At 42.0% G+C, this 25591-nt stretch overlaps 1 long non-coding RNA gene across 1 annotated transcript; it reads right to left on the bottom strand.

Moving 5' to 3' along the window:
- Nucleotides 1-1814: 1814 nt before the first annotated feature.
- Nucleotides 1815-25513, bottom strand: LOC132659162 (uncharacterized). Its single transcript, XR_009599200.1, has 3 exons — nt 7344-25513; nt 5489-5619; nt 1815-3188 (listed from the first exon to the last, which is right to left on the bottom strand). It is a non-coding gene; the product is annotated as an uncharacterized LOC132659162 (long non-coding RNA).
- Nucleotides 25514-25591: the final 78 nt, after the last annotated feature.

Consider the following 25591-nt stretch of genomic DNA (forward strand, 5'->3'; position numbering starts at 1 on the left):
CTAACAGAAGCAGAAGATATTAAGAAGAGGTGGCAAGAATACACCGAAGAACTGTACAAAAAAGATCTTCATGACCCAGATAATTATGATGGTGTGATCACTCATCTAGAGCCAGACATCCTGGAATGTGAAGTCAAGTGGGCCTTGGAAAGCATCACTACGAACAAAGCTAGTGGAGGGATGGAATTCCAGTTGAGCTATTTCAAATCCTGAAAGATGATGCTGTGAAAGTGCTACACTCAATATGCCAGCAAATTTGGAAAACTCAGCAGTGGCCACAGGACTGGAAAAGGTCAGTTTTCATTCCAATTCCAAAGAAAGGCAATGCCAAAGAATACTCCAACTACCACACAATTGCACTCATCTCACATGCCAGTAAAGTAATGCTCAAAATTCTCCAAGCCAGGCTTCAGCAATACGTGAACCGTGAACTTCCAGATGTTCAAGCTGGTTTTAGAAAAGGCAGAGGAACCAGAGATCAAATTGCCAACATCCGCTGGATCATGGAAAAAGCAAGAGAGTTCCAGAAAAACATCTATTTCTGCTTTATTGACTATGCCAAAGCCTTTGACTGTGTGGATCACAATAAACTGTGGAAAATTCTTTAAGAGATGGGAATACCAGACCACCTGACCTGCCTCTTGAGAAACCTGTATGCAGGTCAGGAAGCAACAGTTAGAACTGGACATGGAACAACAGACTGGTTCCAAATAGGAAAAGGAGTACATCAAGGCTGTATATTGTCACCCTGCTTATTTAACTTCTATGCAGAGTACATCATGAGAAACGCTGGACTGGAAGAAACACAAGCTGGAATCAAGATTGCTGGGAGAAATATCAATCACCTCAGATATGCAGATGACACCACCCTTATGGCAGAAAGTGAAGAGGAACTAAAAAACCTCTTGATGAAAGTGAAAGTGGAGAGTGAAAAAGTTGGCCTAAAGCTCAACATTCAGAAAATGAAGATCATGGCATCCGGTCCCATCACTTCATGGGAAATAGATGGGGAAACAGTGGAAACAGTGTCAGACTTCATTTTTTTGGGCTCCAAAATCACTGCAGATGGTGACTGCAGCCATGAAATTAAAAGACGCTTACTCCTTGGAAGAAAATTTATGACCAACCTGGATAGTATATTCAAGAGCAGAGACATTACTTTGCTGACTAAGGTCTGTCTAGTCAAGGCTATGGTTTTTCCTGTGGTCATGTATGGATGTGAGAGTTGGACTGTGAAGAAGGCTGAGTGTCACAGAATTGATGGTTTTGAACTGTGGTGTTGGAGAAGACTCTTGAGAGTCCCTTGGACTACAAGGTGATCCAACCAGTCCATTCTGAAGGAGATCAGCCCTGGGATTTCTTTGGAAGGAATGATGCTAAAGCTGAAAGTCCAGTACTTTGGCCACCTCATGGGAAGAGTTGACTGATTGGAAAAGACTCTGATGCTGGGAGGGATTGAGGGCAGGAAGAGAAGGGGACAACAGAGGATGAGATGGCTGGATGGCATCACTGACTCGATGGCTGTGAGTCTGAGTGAACTCTGGGAGTTGGTGATGGACAGGGAGGCCTGGCGTGCTGCGATTCATGGGGTCACAAAGAGTCGGACACGACTGAGCAACTGAACTGAACATTCAGCAGGTCCTCCCACCAGCAAAGTTAGTAGTTATTCAATAAGCTGACTGAAACATGAGCAAGAAGCAAGTGTCTGGTGTTCAGAGAAGATCAAGGCAGCCATTCTTCTGGAGATATTCCTTGTGTAAGGGTTAGAGGTCTGTTTTATGATTAACAAATAATGTTCCTTAGTGACCCACAACTTCTGACTGCAACAAATGTTTATTAAAGGTCCTCTGCTTGATTCCAAGTTATGGCCAATGGCTAAAATTTCTTTGGTCTATAAAACTTTGACCATGATATTCACCAACATTATTAACTTTCTCAGTAAGTAAAATTAAACTCAACTTTCTTTCCTTTTTCTGCCTCCTTCCCTCAAAACTCAATGTTAAAAGGTTACATATTCCAAAGTATTTAAGATATAATTCCAACAGAGCTCTGCAACAAGAGCTGTGCTGTCTCAAGATAATCAGGTTTCACAGCTCAGGCAATTCAAAATTAACTCACTATTGCTCCCAAACTGATTAAGAACTGTTCACTGGCAACTTAGAGAATCTAAAGAAATCCAATGGAAACAACAACATTTTGTAGGTTTGCATGTACATCTAAAAGTTAGATAGTGAAAATGATTCCTGAAAAGATAGCCGCAAATTTAAGGCGGTGGTTGTGGTAACACCCAGAACAGGTCATTTAGTAATATCAGGTTTGGGGTTTTTTTTCTTACACTTCTACTTAAAATGTTTCACCATTATTTTAAAACCTCTCAGTGAAAAAAATAAAAATCACTAGAGGTTACCAGAGAAGGCATTAAAGACAGAACAACTCTGTGCCTGCTTCTATTTACCCACTGCCTTTCAGAGCCCTTAACCACCACTGTGTTAACAAGAAATCTATTTCAAACTGCAGTCTATAGACTAATTTCTATGCAATGCTATTTTTAAAAAACTAAAAAATGTTCAACTTCAACTGCTGAAATTCACAGATATCAATTCAATAGAAATGCCTGAAGCATCTTCTGAAATTCTTTGTCCCAATACTCTTTTCCAATCCCGATGTGCCTTTCCAATCACAACAAAAGTAAAAAAAAAAAAAAAAAGCAAAAGCACATGTGATATTCATCACATGTCCTTTTAGCATCAATCTCATTAAACAGGCAGGGAACAAATTTGTTTACTTTCTTCCCTATCCGTTGACTAAATATTTTTTTAAAAAATTACTTCCCAACTGGTGTCTTATAATGAAATGTGCTAGAAATGTAAACACTGGCCTTTCTGTTCAGGCTTTTATATTTCAGGAGCAGCAGGTTCACGCCTGATGTCTTTGACATCATTGGTTCTACCCATCAAATAGAATTCTTTGTTGGGAACAAGACTGACAAAATGAGCAAGGCGGTTGGACAAGGCATAAAAAGCTGAAATTGCAGCTATATCTCAGGCATCTTCCTGGTTGAAACCATGCACCTCGAGCTTTTTAAAATGGTCATCTGTTACGTCATCAGCTTGGGAAATAGCAAGTGCAAATTCCAGCATTGCCTTTTCCCAGGCAGTGAGGTCAGACTTTCTCCAGTTGATACAGACCTGTAAGAAAACACACAGTTAGAGGCAGAATCTCTGTCCATCACAACATAGCCAATAAAACACATGGCCTAACAAAAGAAGCATTAATGAAAAAACCTAAGATTAGAGTAAAGAGGTGAAGTGAGGCCAAAATAAACTTTACAGACAGGAAGTATCTTGGTCAAGTTCAATATAATACAAACCTGGAACTCTATCTCTACCAGGAAATCTTTGCTCACTCCAACTACAAGTACTTCTTTCTCCTCTAAACACCCATAGCATCAAAAACCTCAGAACCAAGATTCAAAGACTCTTAATACATAAGGGCCTGCAAATATCAACCTTTTTGTATGAGAAAAGTTAAACTCAGATAATTATCCCTTTGTCCCCACTTAATTGCAAATAAGTATCAGCTTTTAATTTATGAAATTAATAGCTGATACTTAAGCAATGACTATGTGCTAAGAATGTGCTCAATGCTTCATATTCATTATCTCATGTGATTCTTATAAAAATCCTAGGAAGTAATGTTTTTTATTAGTCATTCCCAATTTTACTGGCAAAGAAACTGAAGCTCAGAGAGTTCACACACTTTCCCAAGGTCACACAGCTACAGTGGCAGAGCTGGGATATGAATCAAAGTGTATTTGATTCCAGTGACTATATTGATAATCATTACCCTTACTAAAGCAAAATACTGGAAACTATTAATGACCTGAGGTTTCCCTGGTGGCTCAGACAGTAAAGAATCTGCCTGCAATGCAGGAGACCTGAGTTTCAATCCCTGGGTCAGGAAAAGAGAATGGCAACCCACTCTAGTTTTCTTGCCTGGAAAATTCCATGAACAGAGGAGTCTGGTGAGCTACAGCCCATGGGATCACAAAGAGTGAGACACAACTGAGTGACTAACACACACACACACACACACACACACACAAACTATCTAAAAATCAGAAGAACAGTTAAGCAAATGGTGTGACAGTACATCCTATGATCACTAGGGGGACTGTTTGAGACTGGTCCTGGATGAGCCAAGTTCTGGTGAATAAGCAGGCGGCTCTGAGAAGGGCAAAGGTGATGAGGTACCTGTCTTATTTAGCTTTTGGCTGGCAACAGAGGCCCTCAGAACAATTTTCAAGGTCTCCACTCAGGTGGGGTCAGGAAGGAAGATTGGAGGATAGGAAAAGACTGATGACCCTCCCTCAGGAATAAATGCAGAGAACAGAAACATCTGTTTCTGAAGAAACATCTGGCTCAGAAGATCAGGAATTTCACTGTAGGGATGAGTAGGGTTTTATAAGCTTGGTGACAAACCCATGTTTACTGTGTCTTTATCCTCGGTTCATTTCTCTGGGAAGAATTAGCACGACCTCTGACATTCAAACAGCCTGACTCTGGACAAAATAAGTTAAGAGTAAGCTGCTGGCTGGGGGTTTGAGACCCATTTCACAACCAGTCTTGGTGGGAAAGAGCAGGTGGGGGCAGTTCCAGAATGGGAGACTGACAAGCCCAAGCTTGGGGCCAGCTGTACGAAGTAAAAGAAATCTTAAATCACCAGTCCAGGTTCAATGCATGAGACAGGGTGCTTAGGGCCAGTGTACCGGGATGATCCTGAAGGATGGGATGGGGAGGGATTTGGGAGCGGGATTCAGGATGGGGAACACATGTATACCCATGGCTGATTCATGTCAATGTATGGCAAAAACCACTACAATACTGTAAAGTAATTAGCCTCCAATTAAAATTAATTAATTAATTTAAAAAACTGTTTAGGGCCCATTACGAATAACTAATGGACAGACTAAACTCACAAGGGCTTCCCTGGTGCCTCAGACAGTAAATAATCTGCCTGTAATGCAGGAGATGGGGGTTCAATCCCTGGTTGGGAAGATTCCCTGGAGGAAGGCATGGCATCCCATTCCAGTAGTCTTGCCTGGAGAATTCTGTGGACTGAGAAGCCTGCTGGGCTACAGTTCACAGAGTCACAAAGAGTCAGACATGACTGAAGCAACTAGACATGCATGCATAGACTAAATTCATACCGGAAAATGCATACTATACAATGTAGCAGAGAGAGTGTAAACTTGGAAAGTGGACTCTGCCATTCTAGTTGTGGACCCCACATTAATTCCAGGTCTGAACCTCAAAGGTAAAAGGGTTATAATAAGGTTCAGCTTAGGGAGTTGTGTGCATTTAAGAGAATGTGTGTCAGGTCTGGCACAAGCCTAGAGTTTAGCTATCCCCTCGTCCCAAACATCACATGCACACAGAAGCAGGTGGGCACAGGAATGGGAAACTGGCACGGGGAGGTGGGTACTCACCTGGTCAGAGAGCACTGGGTTCTTCGAGAAGACCCTGTACCGGGCACTGTGGACAACCACGCTATATGAGCACCTGTTGGCCAGGCTGGTCACCAGAATGATGAGCTCCTTGTCAGCTCTGCTGAGCTGGCCTGGGGAGGGAGAAGAGAGAAGAGCTGCCATAAGCCTGGAGAGCAGCACAGAAGAACCTAAACAGGCTCAGCCATATTTTAGCAAGTTGCCCGCCTACCTGCTCATTTATTCATTCCCAGTCCTGCGCTATGAGCTAACCTATTTTATTTTCTTCACAATACTTAACACTTTCTGAAGTCAACTTGTTCTTTTATTTCTAGTCATTCACTGTTTTCTCCCCTCTGGAATATGCTTCAAAGTCTATGCATTTTTCTGATTTGTTCACCACTGTATACCCAGAGGAATACCTAACAGATAGTAGTTGCTCAGAAAATATGTCAATGAATTACTAATTCAAGAAGTATTTTCTGAGGCCCATCAGATACTAGACACTTTTTGAAAAGGAGGTTAAAAAAAAAAGACATTTTCCAACCTCAGGGGCCATGCTACTTCTACACGGAGAAAAGCAGAGAAGGGGAGAGTCCACTTTGGTACCTGGTACCATCTGGGAACTTTAGATAATCTTCACAACAGCTCTGCAGAGGAGATATTAATACCGTTTTACTAGTAAGAAAACCAAGGCACTGAGACATTTAAGTACTCTGTTGAAGCTCACATCATGATTTATGGCAAAATCAGATTTGAACACAGGACCTATCTCTTCCCTCTAGGATGGACAGGCTGAGGCAGTTGTGGAAGATACAGCAGACAGCACCCTGCATGCCACTGGAAAAGGACAGATGAGGGAGGCTGTGGGAGGTCAGAGGAGAAAGAGTCCCTCATAATGGAAGGCAGGTGAGATGGACTTTGATGGAAAGTTCAGATTCACAAAGCATGGATAGGAGACAAGGCAGCCCAGAGGCACAGTAAATTGTGATCCAAGTTAAAGAGGAGAGATATCATGAGACTGGAGTGCTTTGGAGAGTAAAGCATAATTCACAGTTCACTTTGACTTGAATGAACAGAACATGAAGAGAGGCTGAAGGAAATGAGGCTGGGAGGCAGGCTGGTGTCAAGCCATAGGGAGTCATGGTGCCAGGCTGCCTCCCATCTCTGCAGCTCACTCTTCCTTTGATAATAAAATCCCTTAGTTTTATCTGGGCACACGGCCACAGGGCCTCCCTTGCAGCTAGATGTGATGCAGGTCTAGCCAATGGAAGGTAAATGGAACTGATGGGTGTGGCTTCCATGTCATGACCATAAAGGAAGATATGTGTCCACCTATCCGTACCCTTCTTTCTTTTTCTGCAGGTAGTAGTGGTAAATCCACATAAGCATGTAAGCAAGGGCAATTCCAGATAGCAAACAACACTACACTGCCCCTCAAAAGCTCATAGGAGACTACAGGAGAGACAGAGAAAAAAAATACCTTGTTTAAATCAATGTGTCCTTGGTCTGAGCAACAGCAGCCTAACCTGAATCCTAAGCAAGAAATCCATGATTACCTGTCTAAAGTCCCTGAACTTTATCCAGGGTGTCGTAGAGAGCCAGACAGGGCCTTTGAGCACAAAGAAAGTCGAGCCAGAGTTATTATCTAATTTATTTCCGTTCTATACCTATAACCATCATGTAAGATTCAGACCTCAGTGTCAGAATCCAGACAATGTCTCTGCCAGCTCCAGTCCTTCTGAGCTTCTCCCTAGCTCCACAGTAATCTGGGACTATGTGGGAATGAACTCTAGCAAGCAGGCACCTGGATCTTATCTAAAAATGACTTAACACTTCCCCCATGCCCCCCACTTACCTGTTTTCTTGTTACAGATGACATTGTAATAAGCAAAGAAGGCTCTGTATTCCAACGGCCAGTGAGACAACACTTTAAATACATTTGGTAAAAATCCTGTCTTCAGGGAAGGAGAGAAACAGGGAAATGTAAAATGACAACTAAGAACAGGATTGGCAAATAGTAACTGGTAGTTCCCATACTGTCTGCTGAATGCCAGATGCAGTCTTAAGAAGGCCACAGCCTTGTGTCAAAGCACAACCCACACATCCTTTCATGTTTTAGGGAATTATAAGGGTTCCTTCTAAAGGCATATGTAATTTCTTTTTAGTAAGGCATTTTATAAAATTTAGAGAGTTGTATATAAACTAAATGATATTTCTTAGAATTTAGGCTATACTTATTACCCCCCTTTTCACAGAGGGGCTGGTGGTGCTCATTTATTTCTAAGAATTAAATCAGTAACAAGCCTTGATATTAGTAAGGTTCTGTAAAGTTCTTTCATACATCCCATCTCATTTTTTCTTCTCTACAACTCTCTAAGGTAGGTAAGGCAAGGATCATTATCCCAGTTTACAGATAAGGAAACTAAGGCCCAGAGAGGTTGAGTGACTTGTGCAAGCCAAACCAAATCTAACAGGCATGTTTGCGATTTTGACATTGGGTTTTCTTTTCTTTTTTATAAAAGATATTTATTTACTTATTTATTTGGTTGCTCTGGGTCTTTGTGGCACATGGAATCTCTGATCTTGGCTGTGGCTCGATGGCTTAGTTGCAGCACACAGGATCTTTAGTTGTGGCATGTGAACTCTTAGTTGTAGCATGTGGGATCTAGTTCCCTGACCAGGGATGGAACCCAGGCCCCGTGCGTTGGGAGTACAGTCTTAGCCACTGGACCACCAGGGAAGTCCCTCAGTATGTTTTCCAATGGGATACTATGGCAGACAACTATTGACTGCTACCCAGTAGCCATTTCTTCCCTCTTCCCTTGACAGTGGATACTGGATGTTGTTCAGATATCAGATTTCCATGGGCTCCAGGGAAGGTTAAACCCTTCCCCAACCCCACTGGGTGAGTCCTGATTGATCTAAACCAATTATTTCTATTCTATTTGTCAGTGATTGGCCTAGGAATGGGCATGCGACACCATTATGCCAAATGAGAAATGAAAGGAAATCAGCTGGGAGCCTTCTCTCCCCAAAAGGAATATGAGAAAAGGGTGTGAGCTCCACATCCATTCTAGGAGCTATGCAAGGATGTCATTTTTGCTGCTGTTATACCCAGGGACCAGGAGGTCACAAGTCTGAGCACACAGTTATCATATCAAGGAAGTCAGAGCTAAAAAAGGCAAAGAACTTGATCCTTGATATCACTGAGCCACTGGATTAACAATCCAGGAATCACCCTATGTCTGGACCTACTGCTAATACAAGACACTGAATTGTCCTTGCTATTGTATCAACTGAATTGGATTTTCTGTTACCTGTAGCTGAAAGCACTCTGACTGATAATAGATGCTAAAGTTCATTACTGATCTAGAAGACATGGTAAAAGAACCATTTATGTCTGCAGGGGCATGAGCTAGGGAAGAGGTGATGATGTGAGGAGATAAAGACAGGTACTGAGAGAGAGGCTGGGGGCTCCAAACCTTTCCCACCAGAGCAGCTGGGTTTCTATATACTTATAAATGGATTTACATACAAGATTCTGTCTGGAGAAAAAATCCACAAAGTTTCAGCACCAAGTTTCAAAAACAAAGTTTAGAGTAAACATCTGCATTCCGACAAGGGTTTTATAATGACAATATAAAGCATCAACTTTAAGAAGTACCCTTGGATTTCCCTGGTGGTCCAGTGGTTAAGAATCTGTCTGCCAATGCAGGGGACACAGGTTCAATCCCTGGTCATGAAAGATCCCACAGGCCTCAGGGCAACTAAGCCTGTGTACAACTACTGAAGCCTGTACACCTAGAGCCCCTGTTCCACAACAAGAGAAGGCACCGCAATGAGAAGGCTGCATACTTACCCCCTGCTCACCCCAACTAGAGAAAGTCCATATACAGCAACACAAAACCCAGCACAGCCAAAAACAAAACAAAAAAAAAATTTAATAAATAAAAAGTATCCTCAAGAAATAATTCTGGTATGTTCAAAAAGATATCTGCATAAACATCTGTTACAAGTCACAAATATCCAAGATTGGGAGATGGCTGAAATAAATTAAAACATCTCTATTATACAGTGCTATATCATGCAGCCATTAAACATGATGTTTTAACCTAGAAAAATGTTCATGTTAACATGATCTCATTAAAAAAGTTGCATGTATATTTATTTTAAAAAAAATAGGGAAGAAGTGCTACAAGTGGCTGACTTTGGTGGAATTTTTATTTTTGAAAGTTTTGCTTATTTTTCTGATTTTTCAATACATAACTGCAGGAAGGATCAAGGTACCTCTCACATTTACTGAAGCATCTGGCACATATCTCATGGTTCTATCTCCACACCATATTACAGTGCTAAAGGGAACTACAGAACACACCTCAGTCACAGTGGGCAGAGAACTGAGTGACAGAGTTCCAGAACTTAAAGGGCTGTGCCTAAGACAAGAGGAAAAAGTGCATGTTCTTCTGACTGGGAACCCCAAAGGAAGGGCTCATCCACAGTGGGAACTTGGGCAGACCGCGGCAATTCCAGGGATTACACTCCAGCCAACAAACGTCTGCACTGGCTGTGGCTCTCTGCGTGAGGTGAGTGTCTCACCTTCTTTTCTATCTCCTCCATGAGCTCTAAAATGTCAAAAGGCAGGTCCTTTTTGTAGGGAATGGGGTAACGGCTGATGGGCTTGGACTTCTCTTCCTGGTGCTGAGACTCATAAAGGCCCAAGTTCAGGGTCACTAGAGGCAACTTTTTCCAAAACCTATTGGTCACAAGGCGAAGAAGAGACTGAAAGGAAACAAAGACAGGATGGGAATGGGCTACCAAAGGAATGGCTTGGATAGCTTGTTTGTATATCTGGACTTAAAGAAAAAACGGTACCTCTGGGGTCAATTCCCATTAATTACCACCAATTCTTGAGCAATCATGAAACGGATTCTGAGCTCAACAAGAAATAATGCTGTAATCCATTGATAATGTCTGACATGAGAAGAGGATATTGAGGGCATGATGGTCCAAATAACATATCTACAGTGCTTGCCTTAAAGCCCAGCTCAGATACCACCTAATAACAATAAAACTTCCTGGGGTTCCTCAACGCCATGAAGACTTTCTGAAGACTTTTAAGGCTACCAAATGACGGCCAGGATTTATATATATCATGTGCTGCCAATAGCAATGATAATAACTGTCATATAATGAGCACCTAGTATGTGTCAGGGCTTCTGCATACACTCCCCAAAACTACCAGCAATCCTGTACTTTACAGATATGAAATCTAAGGATCAGATGGATTAGGTCACACAGAGATAAAATTCAGGTCTATCTGACTCCAAAGTCTTCATTATTCTCACTTTACAATCCTGTCTCTTAAAAAAGAATCTAACTAAAAAATATAGAAAACTAACAACTTTACATTTATTCTAAATGAAAACTGAGAAAACCAACATAAACCTAAAAGGGCAACCTCTTTATTTTTTTTTTTTACATTAAAAAAAATTATAGTTGATTTACAACGTTGGGATAATTACAGCTGAACAGCAAAGTGATTCAGTTATACACACATACATGTATGCATACATATATATCTATGTACACTCTATTTTTGATATTCTTTTCCATTATGGTTTATCACAAGATACTGAATATAGTTCTCTGTACTATACAGTAGGACCTTGTTGTTTATCCTTTCTATATATAAAAGTTTGTATCTACTAACTGCAGCTTCCCACTGCATCCCTCCCTCAACCCCCTTCCCCATGGCAACCACCAGTCTGTCCTCATGTCCATGATTCTGTTTCTGTTACTAGATGGGTTCATTTGTGTCATATTTTAGATTCCCGTATAAGTTATATCATGTGGTATTTGTCTTCTCTTTCTGACTTCCTTCACTTAGAATGATAATCTCTAGTTGCTGCAATGGCAGTATTTTATTCCTTTTAACGACTGAGTAGTATTCCATGGTATATATGTACCACATCTTCTTTATCCATTCACCCCTCAACGGACATTCCCACATCTTGGCTACTGTGAAGAGTGCTACTATAAACATAAGGATGCATGTATTTTTTTGAATTACAGTTTTATCTGGATATATACCCAGGAGTGGGATTGCTCAATCATATGGTAATTCTATATTTAGTTTTCTAAGGAATCTCCATACTATTTTCCACAGTGACTGCACCAACTTACATTCCCACCAACAGTGTAGGAGGGTTCCCTCTTCTCCTCATCCTCTCTAGCATTTGCTATTTGTAGACTTTTTAATGATGGCCATTCTGACTGCTGTGAGGTAGTAGCTCACTAGAGTTTTGATTTGCATTTCTCTAATAACTAGAGATTTGGGGCATCTTCTCATGTGCCTATTGACCATCTGCATGTCTTCTTTGGAGAAATGTCTGTTTAGGTCTTCTGTAATGGGTAGCCTCTTCATGCATTTTACCATACAAGGTTCTAAAATGGGTACAAGAAAACAAGATTATGCTTTCCTAGAAAACTCAGTCTGGTCAGTAATCCAACTGTGAAAGATAGTATAATATAGAGCTGTCTGAAGCCCAACTGGCTGGGTCCAAATCCTGACTCTGCTACTTATGTGCTATGTGACCAGGGGCATGCTACTTCTCTGTCCCTCCATTTCTTCATCTATAAAGTATGAATTATAATACCAACTCATAGAGCTGTTATGAAGGTTTAATGAGTTAATACACACAAAGCTCTTAAAACAAAGCCTTGCACTTAGTAAATATTGTATATTTTAAAAAGTGTTACAGGTTTAAAATAAAGGTGTGATTAAAGTATATTGGGTACATTATGGGTCTATCAATTGACATTTGCTTATATATTCAGTATGAGACCCACAGAAAAGATCTGGACAACTCCCTTCACAGAACCCACCTGCCAATACAGGAGATTTAAGGTTTGATCGCTGGGTCAGGAAGATCCCCTGGAGAAGGATATGGCAAAGCACTCCAGTATTCTTGCCTGAAGAATCCCACAGACAGAGGAGCCTAGCACGCTACAGTCCATGGGGTCCCGCAGAGTCAGACACAACTGAAGCGACTTAGCAACTTCATATCCTCTGGGGACCCCCAATGGGTTCTATCTTACTGTTTGTAGCAGCCTATCTTCCTGCCTTTCACATCTGACACTTCACCTATGTGCCAGCATATACATCATACTAAAGCGGAAGGCCCAGGCTGTGAAACTCTGTAGCTTTTCTACCTTAGTTTTCCCTACCCATTAGCTAGGGTGGGGCAAGTATCTGAGTATCCAGGCCACAGACTGGCCACTGGTCCATGAGGCTGCTAGGCCAAAAAACTCTGCCCACATAGATTCATACTCTTTGGGATCTGAACTGGGAAATCAGGAGTGAGCTAGCTAGCAATGAGAGCTGGAGCTGAAAAGTCATGAGGTAAAGCCAGGTCACTGGGGTCATGCTGCTCAGTTATGCACCAAAGGAGCAAGAGAGAAATCTGGAGTAAACGGCAGCTATGAGAGGGAGAAAAGACTCAGAATAGAGGGTCAGGAATAACACTGGTGGTAGGAGGAGGTGCAGACAGACAAAAAGAGGTAGGACTGAGAGTAACTGAGACTTGTTCACGACACAGTTCCCAGGGTCTGGCTGCAGAGGTCCTCTGAGGTACCAAAATGACCTCTCAGTTTCAGTTTACATGTAACATGATGCCTACTTTTATAATACTTGAGATAGGACTCATGCATTGCCAAGAAAAATCAGAATGACAAGAAAGAGAAAGCAAACATGTCTTCTCAATCGATGAACCTTCTCTAACCCAAAGGAAACAATGGAATCGGAAGTAAAGAGCTGCTATCACATAAGCTTATTTTAAAAACAAACAAAAAGTAAACACTCATAAAATGCTTAATACATACCTAATATTATTGTTGGCTGCTTTATCTATATATTAACTCAAGATATGTTAGTACTGTTCTTATTCTCATTTTAGAAATGAGGAAACATTTCTCATTCTCTGTGCCATCTCAAAATAGGCACAGGAAAGAAAAGTCACAAGAGCCTACAAGTCACAGAGCAGGATTCAAACCCAGGCAGTCTACCTCCCAAGTCCATGCTCATAATCTTTGTGCTGTGTTGTATATACAAGCTCATTGTCAAGGACAACTACTACTTTTTTTTTTAATCCCTAAATCCAAACTAATCTATAAATGTCAGGTCTTGTCCTCCTATTTCCCTAAACACTTTCAAAATTTTCATTCTGAACCTTGAATAACCAGAATACTATTTTAAAAGAACAACTTCCATTAGCACTTCACCAGGCTTATTGGTAGGAGCTTTACAGGTATTGTCCTCTGATCTTTAAATTAAATGTCACCACTGTATATTTCTCCATTGGGGCACACTGGACCTCAGCTACCATGAATGAGTTCAAGATCAGTACTGTTACATCTTTTTCAAGAGAAGCTGGAAGTTGAAGTTCAAAATAAGACCTGCTGTCTGCTTGATGATGCAGCAAGAAACAGGACATAGGACTATGTACTTAGCACAGGAAGGAAGCACCTCCTGTGATTGTGGGTAAAATCAGAAAACACAGCCACCTCCATCTTCCAGTTTCACAGGGCACTAAGCCCCAAACACTGGACTTTTCACCTGGCACAGTCACCTCTGAACTGTGGACACATCTCTGTGGAAGTGGGGGGGAGGGGCAGCTATGTCCTTGATTCTGTGACTCTATGTCCTTGACTCTTTGCCTTGCTTGTTTGCCTGTTTGATACTACACGGAAATAAAAACAACGTAAAGGTGATATTATTCTTTCCAATCTTTGAACTCATACTGGGTGTTCTGGATTAGCTCATCAGAAATTTTCACATAAAATTGCCTAATTATTAAATGTTGACTCTATTGTTTTTCCCATGAGTACAGATGTGGCAGGACTGGTGGCCACTGGGGTTCTATTTTGGCTACATGGAGGTTCACTATAGTAGTCTGCCAACTTTTATGTTTGGAATCTTCCACAATAAAACAAATTTTAAATTATATTTAATTATTTTTTAAAAACCTATAGGACAAATACATATTTTTAAAAAGTCTGTAAAATGTTAGCTTACATTTGCTAATGTAAAAAGCCAATTGATGAAACCATCTGAGGTATGTACACAGGCACAGTACTTGACATTAGATGAGTGTAAAATGACAGCTATTATCAGTGAACTATAGGTTAAAACTTTTAATTTTGTGAAAATATCAGATACTTCATGATTCAAAAATATAGAGACTGGGTTCCATTTTGTTGTTGTTGGTCAGTTGCTAAGTTGTTTTTGACTCTTTGTGACCCCATGGACTGCAGCACGCCAGGCTCCCCGTCCTTCACTCTCTCCCAGAGTTTGCTCAAATTCACATCCGTTGAGTTGGTGATGCTAACTATTTCATCCTCTGCCACAGCCTTCTCCGTCTGCCTTCAATGTTCCCCAGCATCACGGTTCCACTACCAGTGGTTATTAGTTCAGTTCAGTTCAGTCACTCAGTCGTGTCTGACTCTTTGCAACCCCATGGACAGCAGCATGCCAGGCCTCCCTGTCCATCACCAACTCCCAGAGCCTACTCAAACTCATGTCCATTGCGTCAGTGATGCCATCCAACCATCTCATCCTCCGTTGTCCCCTTCTCCTCCTGCCTTCAATCTTTCCCAGCATCAGGGTTCCACTACCAGTGGTTATAGTACAGTTCAGTTCAGTTCAGTCACTCAGTCGTGTCTGACTCTGCAACCCCATGGACAGCAGCATGCCAGGCCTCCCTGTCCATCACCAACTCCCAGAGCCTACTCAAACTCATGTCCATTGCATCAGTGATGCTATCCAACCATCTCCTTCTCCTCCTGCCTTCAATCTTTCCCAGCATCAGGGTCTTTTCCAGTGACTTGGTTCTTTGCATCAGGTGGCCAAAGTACTGGAGTTTCAGCTTCAGCATCAGTCCTTACAATGAATATTCAGGACTGATATCCTTTAGGATGGACTGATTTGATCTGCTTGCAGTCCAAGGGACTCTCAAGAGTCTTTTCCAACACACAGTTCAACACCATCAATTCTTCAGCACTCAGCTTTCTTTATACTCCAACTCTCACATCCATACATGAGTACTGGAAAAACCATAGCTTTGACTAGACCTTTGTTGGTAAAGTAATGTCTCTGCTTTTTAATACGCTGTCTAGGTTGGTCACAGCTTTTCTTCCAAGGAGCAAGCATCTTTTCATTTCATGGCTGCAGTCACCATCTGCAGTGATTTTGGAGCCCCCCAAAATTAAGTCTCTCACTGTTTCCACTGTTTTCCCATCTATTTGCCATGAAGTGATGGGACCAGATACCATGATCTTAGTTTTCTGAATGTTGAGTTTTAAGGCAACTTTTTTACTCTCCTCTTTCACTTTCATCAAGAGGTTCTTTAGTTCTTTTTTGCTTTCTGCCATAAGGGTGGTGTCATCTGCATATCTGAGGTTATTGATATTTCTCCCGGCAATCTTGATTCCAGCTTGTGCTTCATCCAGCCCGGCATTTCACATGATGTACTCTGCATAGAAGTTAAATAAGCAGGGTGGCAATATACAGCCTTGACATACTCCTTTCCCGATTTGGAATCAGTACAGCACAATCCAAAAAGAAAAAATTGGTACACTGGACATCATCAAAATTTAAAACATGCTTCAAAAGACACCATTACAAAGATGAAAAGACAATCCAAAACCCAGTAAAAAATACTTGCAAGTCAATACCTGATAAGGAATTTGTACCCAGAATATATTTTAAAATATTTTATAATTCAATAAGAAAGCAAATAACACATTTTAAAAGTGGGCAAAAGATGTGAATAGACATTTCACCAGATTAGTCATACAAATGGTCATTTAGTACATGAAAAGATGCTCAACATTATTACTTATTTGGGAAATTAAAAATAAAACCACAATGAATTAATACTTCATACCCACTTTAATCAAAAGGTCAATAACAAGTATTAGTGAGGATGTGGAGAAACCAGTACCTTTATATACTGGTGGGAGAAATGTAAAATGCTACAGCATCATTAGAAAAGTTTGGCAGTTTCTTAAAAAATTAAATATAAATTTATCACAAGCCCAGCAATTCCTATCATAAGTACTCTATCCTAGAGAAATGAACTTATACATCCACAAAGGCTTGTATGCAAATGCTAATAGTATTATTGACAAGAGTCAAAAAGTGAAAACAACCCCAATGGCCTTCAACTTGTAAATGGATAAACAAAATGTAGTGTATCCATGAAATACTGGGTTGGCAAAAAAGTTTATTTTGATTTTTCCATAAGATATTACAGAAAAACATGAACAAACTGTTAGGTCGCTAGAACAGGGAAAAGGAGTCCAAAATGGCAGTGGCTAAAAGACAATGAAGGGAAAAGCCCGCGAAAATAGAACAAAAGAAGGTCTGAGGACCGGAGTGAGGACCTCAGGTAAATCAAGCAACACTCCTGGCTGGGGCCCCATTTACATAGGACAGGCCCAGGGAGAGATAAACATATAAATAGAGGAGCCAAAGCTAGCTCTCTCTCTCTCTCCTGTGCGCTGGGGTGCTCTTCTCCTCGTGTCTTTGGATCGATGTGCCCTCACGCCTTGAAGATGGATTTTCCTGCTATCTTCTAAATAAAATAGAGCTGTAACACTGAGCTGTAACACTGATCTGTCTAAGAGCTATAACATGGCCCATTCGAGACCTGAGAGCTATAACACGGTCTATCTAAGACCTGAGAGCTGTGACATGCCGAGGGGGCTTTAATGTCCATCACTCTAAATCTTTGCTGTGACGAGATAAAGAACTGAGGAGCATACACTCGCGTGACAAAACTTTTTGACAAACCCAGTAAAATACTATTCAGAAATAAAGAGCAATGAACGACTAATACATTCTACAAACATAGATGAACCTAAATAACATCATGCCAAGTGAAAAAACCCAGACACAAAGAAACTACATGTTGCATGATTCCATCTATGTAAACTGTCCAGAAAAGGCTAGAGAGACAGAAAGTAGGTTAGTGGCTGTGTGGGGCTGGGGTAGGAAAGATGTTGATCACAAATGGACATGAGGGATCTTTTTAGGGTGACTGAGGTGATCTAAAACTGGATTTTGGTGATAGTTGCACTACTAATACATTTACTAAAACTAACTTAATTGTATATTTGAAGTGTATGAAATTTATAGTCTGTATAGCAGTTTTAAAATCCTGCATGTATGGGGGATATAAAATATCATGTTTAGTTTGAGATTTGGAAAAGGTTTTCCCAGAATGGAAGAAGAGCAAACTTCTGTAAACCTGCCATAGTTTTGTTTTTGCCATAGTTGTTTTAAGACTCTGATAACGAAGTAATGCCTAGAGTCTGACCGAAGTGTACAGGAGAAGAGGTGGTTGCCTCTTGGGACAGGGACTAGAGGAACTTTTCTCATCTTCCCATACTGAAACTCTTGAACTCCCCTTCCCCCTGCCCCTGGCAACCACCACTGTTTTTTTCCTTTGAAAACCTTGTAGACTTTTAAAACTCGTACATTATTTAAAGGAAAATTCGAAGCGAGACACACATTTTCAAGGGTGGGAACCATGTTTTTCCTCAAATATATTGTTTTTAGCCTAGAGGAAAAGTAAACTAAGTAGTTCCTGCCGGGATATGTGACATAAAATATTAATTAAGCTAGAGAATTATCTGACAAGAGTAAGGCAATGGGACTCTTTCTGGTATAAAACTCCTTCACAGGTATAGAAACTCCTTCATGTGACAACTTTAATATACCAGTTTCTGCATCGTAGGGGTGTGCATAAACTTGGTAGTTCCAGTAGAGACAGATGCAGCATCTTTCTTTTGCCTGCAGATATCCAGTTGTCCCAACATTACTTGGGACAATAGTACTGGAAGATTTTTCTTCCCACAATGAATCGTCTTGGCATCCTTGTCAAAAACCAATTGACCACAATTGTGAGGGTTTACTTCTGAATTCTCAATTGTATTCTGCTGATCTACATCTATGCTTATGCTTCTGGCTATCTTAATTACTGTAAGCTTTGTAGTAAATCTTGAAAGCAGAAGTATAAATCCTCCAACTTCATTCTTTTTCAGTTTTTTGGGGGGAGGGGGTGGTGCTTGTCTAGGTCCCTTGCATTTTTATATAAGTTTTAGGATCCATTTATCAAATTTTGCAATGAAGACAGTAGAGATTTTGACAGGGACTGCTTTAAATCTGTTTATCACTCATTCTTCTGATCCATGAACATGAAGGTACCTTTCCAATTATTTAGATCTTTAATTTCTTTCAACAGTGTTTTGTAGTTCCCACGGTTTTAAGGTTATTTCTTTCATTAAATTTATTCCTAAATGTTTAATTATCTTGCCTATTGTAAAATAGATTCCTTAGAATTTTATATATACAAGATCATAGCACCTGCAAGTTTTACTTCTTTCTTTCCAATCTAGATACCTTTTATTTTTCTTGCTAAACTTCCCAGGATAGAATCTTGAATACATCGCTGAATAGAAGTGAAGAGAACAGGCTTCCTGGTCTTGTTCTTGACCCTAGGGAGAAAGCTTTCATTCTTTCACCGTTAATTATGATGTTAGCTGTGGGTTTTTCCATAAATGTTCTTTATTAGGTTTAGGCGGTTCCTTTCTAATTCCAGTTTGTTTTTTTTTATCATAGCAGCATGTTGGACTTTTTCCACATGCTTTTCATCCATGTACTGAGATGATAATGTGGATTTTATTTTATTGATATGGTGTATTATATTGATTGATTTCAGATGTTAAAAGACCAGGTATTCCTGGGATAAATACCATTTGGTCATGGTATGTAACCCTTTTTGTACATTACTGTATTCAGTTTGCTAGTATTTTGTTGAGGATTTTTGTGTTTATATTCATATGGAATACTTATCTATGATTTTCTTTTCTTGTGATATCTTTCATTTTGATATTAGGGTAATATTGGCTTCATAGAACGAATAAAGCTATGTTCCCTCTTCTATTTTTGTGGTAGAGTTTGTATTAATGGCTATTAATTCTTTAAATATTTGGTAGAACTCATCAGTGAAGCCATCTGGGCCCAGGCAGACTCTATCTTACTGCTATTACTGATGAATTTGTTCATCTTAAAACCCCTCATGAGACTCTGGGCCAGTTATCAATGTATCACCACTCAGCTCTAAACTCACCCTTCACTGCCTGCTCTGAGAAAATGGATCTAGGCCTTTAAAACATTCTTCCTTTGCCATCTATCATGAAGACAAGCTTTGTAGGCAGAATGCCCTGCAGAAGCACTGCAGAAGGAATGAGATTTGGTTGGTGGTTCCACTGTGCTCTCTGGCATATTCCTGCAGTACCACAGCTTCTCCAGCATCAGCTCCTGTTTTGTTTGGTGGGTGGAATCACCCAGCAGTCAGCAGTTTCCCCTAGCATGCTATTAGGCAGTTTTATAACAGATGCTTCCAAGAGACACCTCCCCAGGAATAGCTTTCCCTCGCATCCTAGAAATGCCAGCAAGTTCTGAAGAGTTGGTTTCCAGCAAGTTCCACTGGCACAGATTTCTTTCTTTCTTTATTGGCTGTGGTGGGTCTTCATTGCTGCATGTGAGCTTTCTCTAGTTGTGGAGGAGAGTTCCGGCTTCCCGTTGTGGAGCATGGGCTCCGCATGGTATGTTGGCTTTGTAGTTGCAGCTCATGGGGCTCTAGAGCACTGGCTCAGCAGTTGTGATGCATGGGCTTAGTTGCTCCGCAGCATGTGGGACCTTCCAGGACCAGGGATTTAACTAGGTGTCCCTTGCATTGCAAGGCAGATTCTTAACCACTGGACCACCAGGGAAGTCTGGCACAGATTTCTAATGACTTCCTGCCACTTAACAAGCCATAACAATGTCCCCTAAAACAAGGTCTCAATCAGGCCAGGCCAGTGAAGAGAGATTTTTGCTTAGGTGAGCTAAGTGCTAGGAGTAATGGCTGTTCCTTATATCTGCTATTCTTAAACCCTTTAACGCTCTCTTTCATTTTCACAAGCCATAATCATTTGTGATTAAAAACGTTTATACCAAACAGATTCTCACTTGTGTAGTGATAATTGTGAGCATTTCGTTTAAATTCTTTACCTGAATAAAAATATTAACACTTCCATGGATTCTTTTCCTATTAATTTTTGTATATAAATTAGCATGCAGTTCATTTATGATTTTTAGAAACCTGTGAACTAAAAAAATTTAAAGATTCATTCAAATTCTACTTCTTTATGGACATCTATTCTGACTCCCACCTTCCTCCCACATAGAGGTTATCATTTCATCTTTTGTACTCTCGGGGCTGACACCCAAATCAGGTTGTTATAGTCAGTTACACTTGGTATTTCCATGTGGTGACAGTCATCTTCCCCAGGGTAGGGACCATGATTCAGCTGGCTTCCGGGGTCATTGCGCAGCTCAATTCCTGGTCCAGAGCACAAGCTCAACTAGTCTTGACTGAAAGTGACAAAAACGCCCAACTTCACCAGTCAACAAAGAAAAGCAACCATGAGATAGCACTTTTCCAGCTTCTCAAGTAGCAAAGATTTCTAAACAGGAGGTTCTGGGAAAGAGTTCAGAAGGCCACGGTCTGGACCAACCTTTCCGAAGGGCAATTCGGTTATTTTCTCGAGGGCAACGCTAAGAAATGTGGCGGTATATCCCAAAGGCAGTCGAGGTTGGTACCACTCCTGCGGCACAGGATCCAGGCCCGCAAGTCCCCCAAACAAGTAGCCGGCCTAATTCACCCTGGTGGACACACCCGGAAGACCCCACGCACCAAATGGAAAGCTACTCTCTGAAATGCGCACCGTCTACCGCACGGCCTCCGCCTCCTCTTCATTCCCCAATGGCAGCGGCCACTTTCATACCCAGAAAAGGCTGCATGCGCCATTCTAAAAGCGAACTTCTCAACGAGTCCCCACAACACCCGCGTCCCCTTAGTCCGGGTCCGCGGCTTTGAGCCGGGCTCCGCACACTTGGTTGCGGTCTCGGCTTCCACCCTCTCACGCGGGTGGACCTAAGCACCCCTAGGCCTGCCCGCCGCGCCGGCCATGGTCACGGCCACGGCCACGGCCACGGCCACGTGCGCTTACTCATCGCCGGCTGCACGACGCCAAGACGGCAGAGCACCGACATTGCAGCACGTGACACACGGACCAGGATGCCTCTAGCGTGCTCCGCCCTCTGGACGTATCGCGCAGGGCACCGCCCTCCAGGTGCCTTCCACCCGCCCTTCAAGCCTGAACTTCCGGTCTCAGATGACTGTTCTTTTCCAGACCTGTGCTTGCCACTGTGGACTTGGCCATCTACCAGACCAACAACCACGTGCAGACACACCTGCCTGAAGTGCCCTTGGTAGACCTCCTCAGCCAGATTTAGGCCACGTTTCTGACAGAGGGGCTCCTCTATTGACGTGAGGGTGCATGAGAGACAATCCAGGGATCATTTCCTGACATCTCTGTCTGGCCCGGACCTGAGGTCATTGAGTACCATACTGCATGGCCTTGGGCCAGCTGCGATAGAGGTAGTCTTGGTCACTAAATACCTGCTCTATGCAGGCCCTCTGGAACTGGGTTGGAGTGGGGAGGAGAGAAAAACTTATCTACGCCATCCCTTCTGCAGAGGTAACCAAAGAAGAACAGCTCTCGCAATAATCTGTCGCAAAACCAAAGTTACATTTCATTTGGCCTCTGTTATTGTATTTGGGGCTTCCCTTGTGGCTCAGCCTTGGAGATGAACAGAGATCATTCTGTCATTTTTGAGATTGCATCCAAGTACTGCATTTCGGACTCTTTTGTTGACCATGATGGCTACTCCATTTCTTCTAAGGGATTCCTGCCTGCAGTAGTAGATATAATGGTCATCTGAGTTAAATTCACCCATTCCAGTCCATTTTAGTTCGCTGATTCCTAGAATGTCGATGTTCACTCTTGCCATCTCTTGTTTGACCACTTCCAATTTGCCTTGATTCATGGACCTGACATTCCAGGTTCCTATGCAATATTGCTCTTTACACCATCGGATCTTGCTTCTATCACCAGTCACATCCACAGCTGGGTATTGTTTTTGCTTTGGCTCCATCCCTTCATTCTTTCTGGAGTTATTTCTCCACTGATCTCCAGTAGCATATTGGGCACCTACAGACCTGGGGAGTTCCTCTTTCAGTATCCTATCATTTTGCCTTTTCATACTGTTCATGGGGTTCTCAAGGCAAGAATACTGAAGTGGTTTGCCATTCCCTTCTCCAGTGGACCACATTCTGTCAGACCTCTCCACCATGACCCGCCCATCTTGGGTTGCCCCGCGGGCATGGCTTAGTTTCATTGGGTTAGACAAGGCTGTGGTCCTAGTGTGATTAGATTGACTAGATTTCTGTGAGTATGGTTTCAGTGTTTCTGCCCTCTGATGCCCTCTTGCAACACTTACCATCTTACTTGGGTTTCGCTTACCTTGGGCATGGGGTATCTCTTCACAGCTGCTCCAGCAAAGCACAGCTGCTGCTCCTTACCTTGGATGAGGGGTATCTCCTCACCACCGCCCTTCCTGACTTTCAACAAGGGATGGCTCCTCTAGGCCCTCCTGCGCCTGTGCAGCCACTGCTCCTTGGATGTGGGGTAGTTCCTCTCGGCCACCACCCCGTCCTTGGACGCGGGGTAGCTCCTCTTGGCTCTTCCTGCGCCGTTGCAGCCTGGCACTTTAGGTCACTGCCCTGATTCAATATCACAGTAATCCAAGTCTATGCCCCAACCAGTAACGCTGAAGAAGCTGAAGTTGAATGGTTCTATGAAGACCTACAAGACCTTTTAGAACTTACACCTAAAAAAGATGTCCTTTTCATTATAGGAGACTGGAATGCAAAAGTAGGAAGTCAAGAAACACCTGGAGTAACAGGCAAATTTGGCCTTGGAATGCAGAATGAAGCAGAGCAAAGACTAATAGAGTTTTGCCAAGAAAATGCACTGCTCATAGCAAACACCCTCTTCCAACAACACAAGAGAAGACTCTTACACATGGACATCACCAGATGGTCAACACCGAAATCAGATTGATTATATTCTTTGCAGCCAAAGATGGAGAAGCTCTATACAGTCAACAAAAACAAGACCAGGAGCTGACTGTGGCTCAGATCATGAACTCCTTATTACCAAATTCAGACTCAAATTGAAGAAAGTAGGGAAAACCGCTAGACCATTCAGGTATGACCTAAATCAAATCCCTTATGATTATACAGTGGAAGTGAGAAATAGATTTAAGGGCCTAGATCTGATAGATGGAGTGCCTGATGAACTATGGAATGAGGTTCATGACATTGTACAGGAGACAGGGATCAAGACCATCCCCATGGAAAAGAAATGCAAAAAAAAACAAAATGGCTGTCTGAGGAGGCCTTACAAATAGCTGTGAAAAGAAGAGAAGCAAAAAGCAAAGGAGAAAAGGAAAGATATAATAATCTGAATGCAGAGTTCCAGAGAATAGCAAGAAGAGATAAGAAAGCCTTCTTCAGCGATCAATGCAAAGAAATAGAGGCAAACAACAGAATGGGAAAGACTAGAGATCTCTCCAAGAAAATTAGAGATACCAAGGGAACATTTCATGCAAAGATGGGCTCGATAAACCACAGAAATGGTATGGACCTAACAGAAGCAGAAGATATTAAGAAGAGGTGGCAAGAATACACAGAAGAACTGTACAAAAAAGATCTTCACGACCCAGATAATCATGATGATGTGATCACTCATCTAGAGCCAGACATCCTGGAATGTGAAGTCAAGTGGGCCTTAGAAAGCATCGCTACGAACAAAGCTAGTGGAGGAGATGGCATTCAATTGAGCTATTTCAAATCCTGAAAGATGATGCTGTGAAAGTGCTACACTCAATATGCCAGCAAATTTGGAAAACTCAGCAGTGGCCACAGGACTAGAAAAGGTCAGTGTTCATTCCAATCCCAAAGAAAGGCAATGCCAAAGAATGCTCCAACTACCACACAATTGCACTCATCTCACATGCTAGTAACGTAATGCTCAAAATTCTCCAAGCCAGGCTTTAGCAATATTTGAACCGTGAACTTCCTGATGTTCAAGCTAGTTTTAGAAAAGGCAGAGGAACCAGAGATCAAATTGCCAACATCTCCTGGATCATGGAAAAAGCAAGAGAGTTCCAGAAAAACATCTATTTCTGCTTTATTGACTATGCCAAAGCCTTTGACTGTGTGGATCACAATAAACTGTGGGAAATTCTGAAAGAGATGGGAATACCAGACCACCTGGTATTTCAAGTGAGAGCCTTGAAAGTCAGAAGGGGAGACCCAATGTGCTATTGATTTGCAATTCAGCTGCTCTTCACCTGGGCAACTAAAGCGTGCTCCAAGGAAAACAGCAGCAAAGATTTAACTGCAATTTCTGATTTTCCCAGGCCGTGGAGGGGAAGCTTAGTTATATGGAAATATGCAAGTGATATGTAAATATTTTCGGGGGAGGTGGGAAGGAAACGCAAACCAAAATGTCAACATTCATTTTCATTCATTCATTCACCAAGTATTATTTATTTCGTGCCAGGACCTGCGCTCGAAGAAAAAAAGTGAGAACTATCTGACAGCCTAGCATAAAGACAAACAGGGAGCAAAACTAATGCTTTTCATTTTCTTTCTATTCTTCTCTGGTCTTCCACAACGTGAATAGATAAAAGTTTCCTATGCAAAAGAAAATACTGAATACTCTTCCTGGTAAAAGATTAGCGGTCCCTCAGCACGTAGAGTCAGAAGACAGAGCCAACTCCCGAAGGCCTGCTCAGTTCCCAGGGTTTCCACGAAATGAAAGATGCTGGGGTCTCATACCCCACTGTGCATCTCAGACACCGGGGGAGGAGGCTCCGCAACTGACTCAAGCTAGCGTTTCTCCTGCGGACCTGCGAACAGACTGCTGGATGGGCGGCCAGCTAAAGACACGATCATAGCCATCTTGAGGGAACCCGCTAATCCAGAGCGATCGGACTTTGAAAACAGGTTCAAATCCCACAAGCCTGTGCTGCCGGAAACGGAAAGTCTTGGGCGAGCTGGCGATTGGACGCAGAGCCGGAAG

This window comes from Ovis aries, chromosome 2 (genome assembly GCF_016772045.2).
Source record: "Ovis aries strain OAR_USU_Benz2616 breed Rambouillet chromosome 2, ARS-UI_Ramb_v3.0, whole genome shotgun sequence".
NCBI classification, from domain to species: Eukaryota; Metazoa; Chordata; class Mammalia; order Artiodactyla; family Bovidae; genus Ovis; species Ovis aries.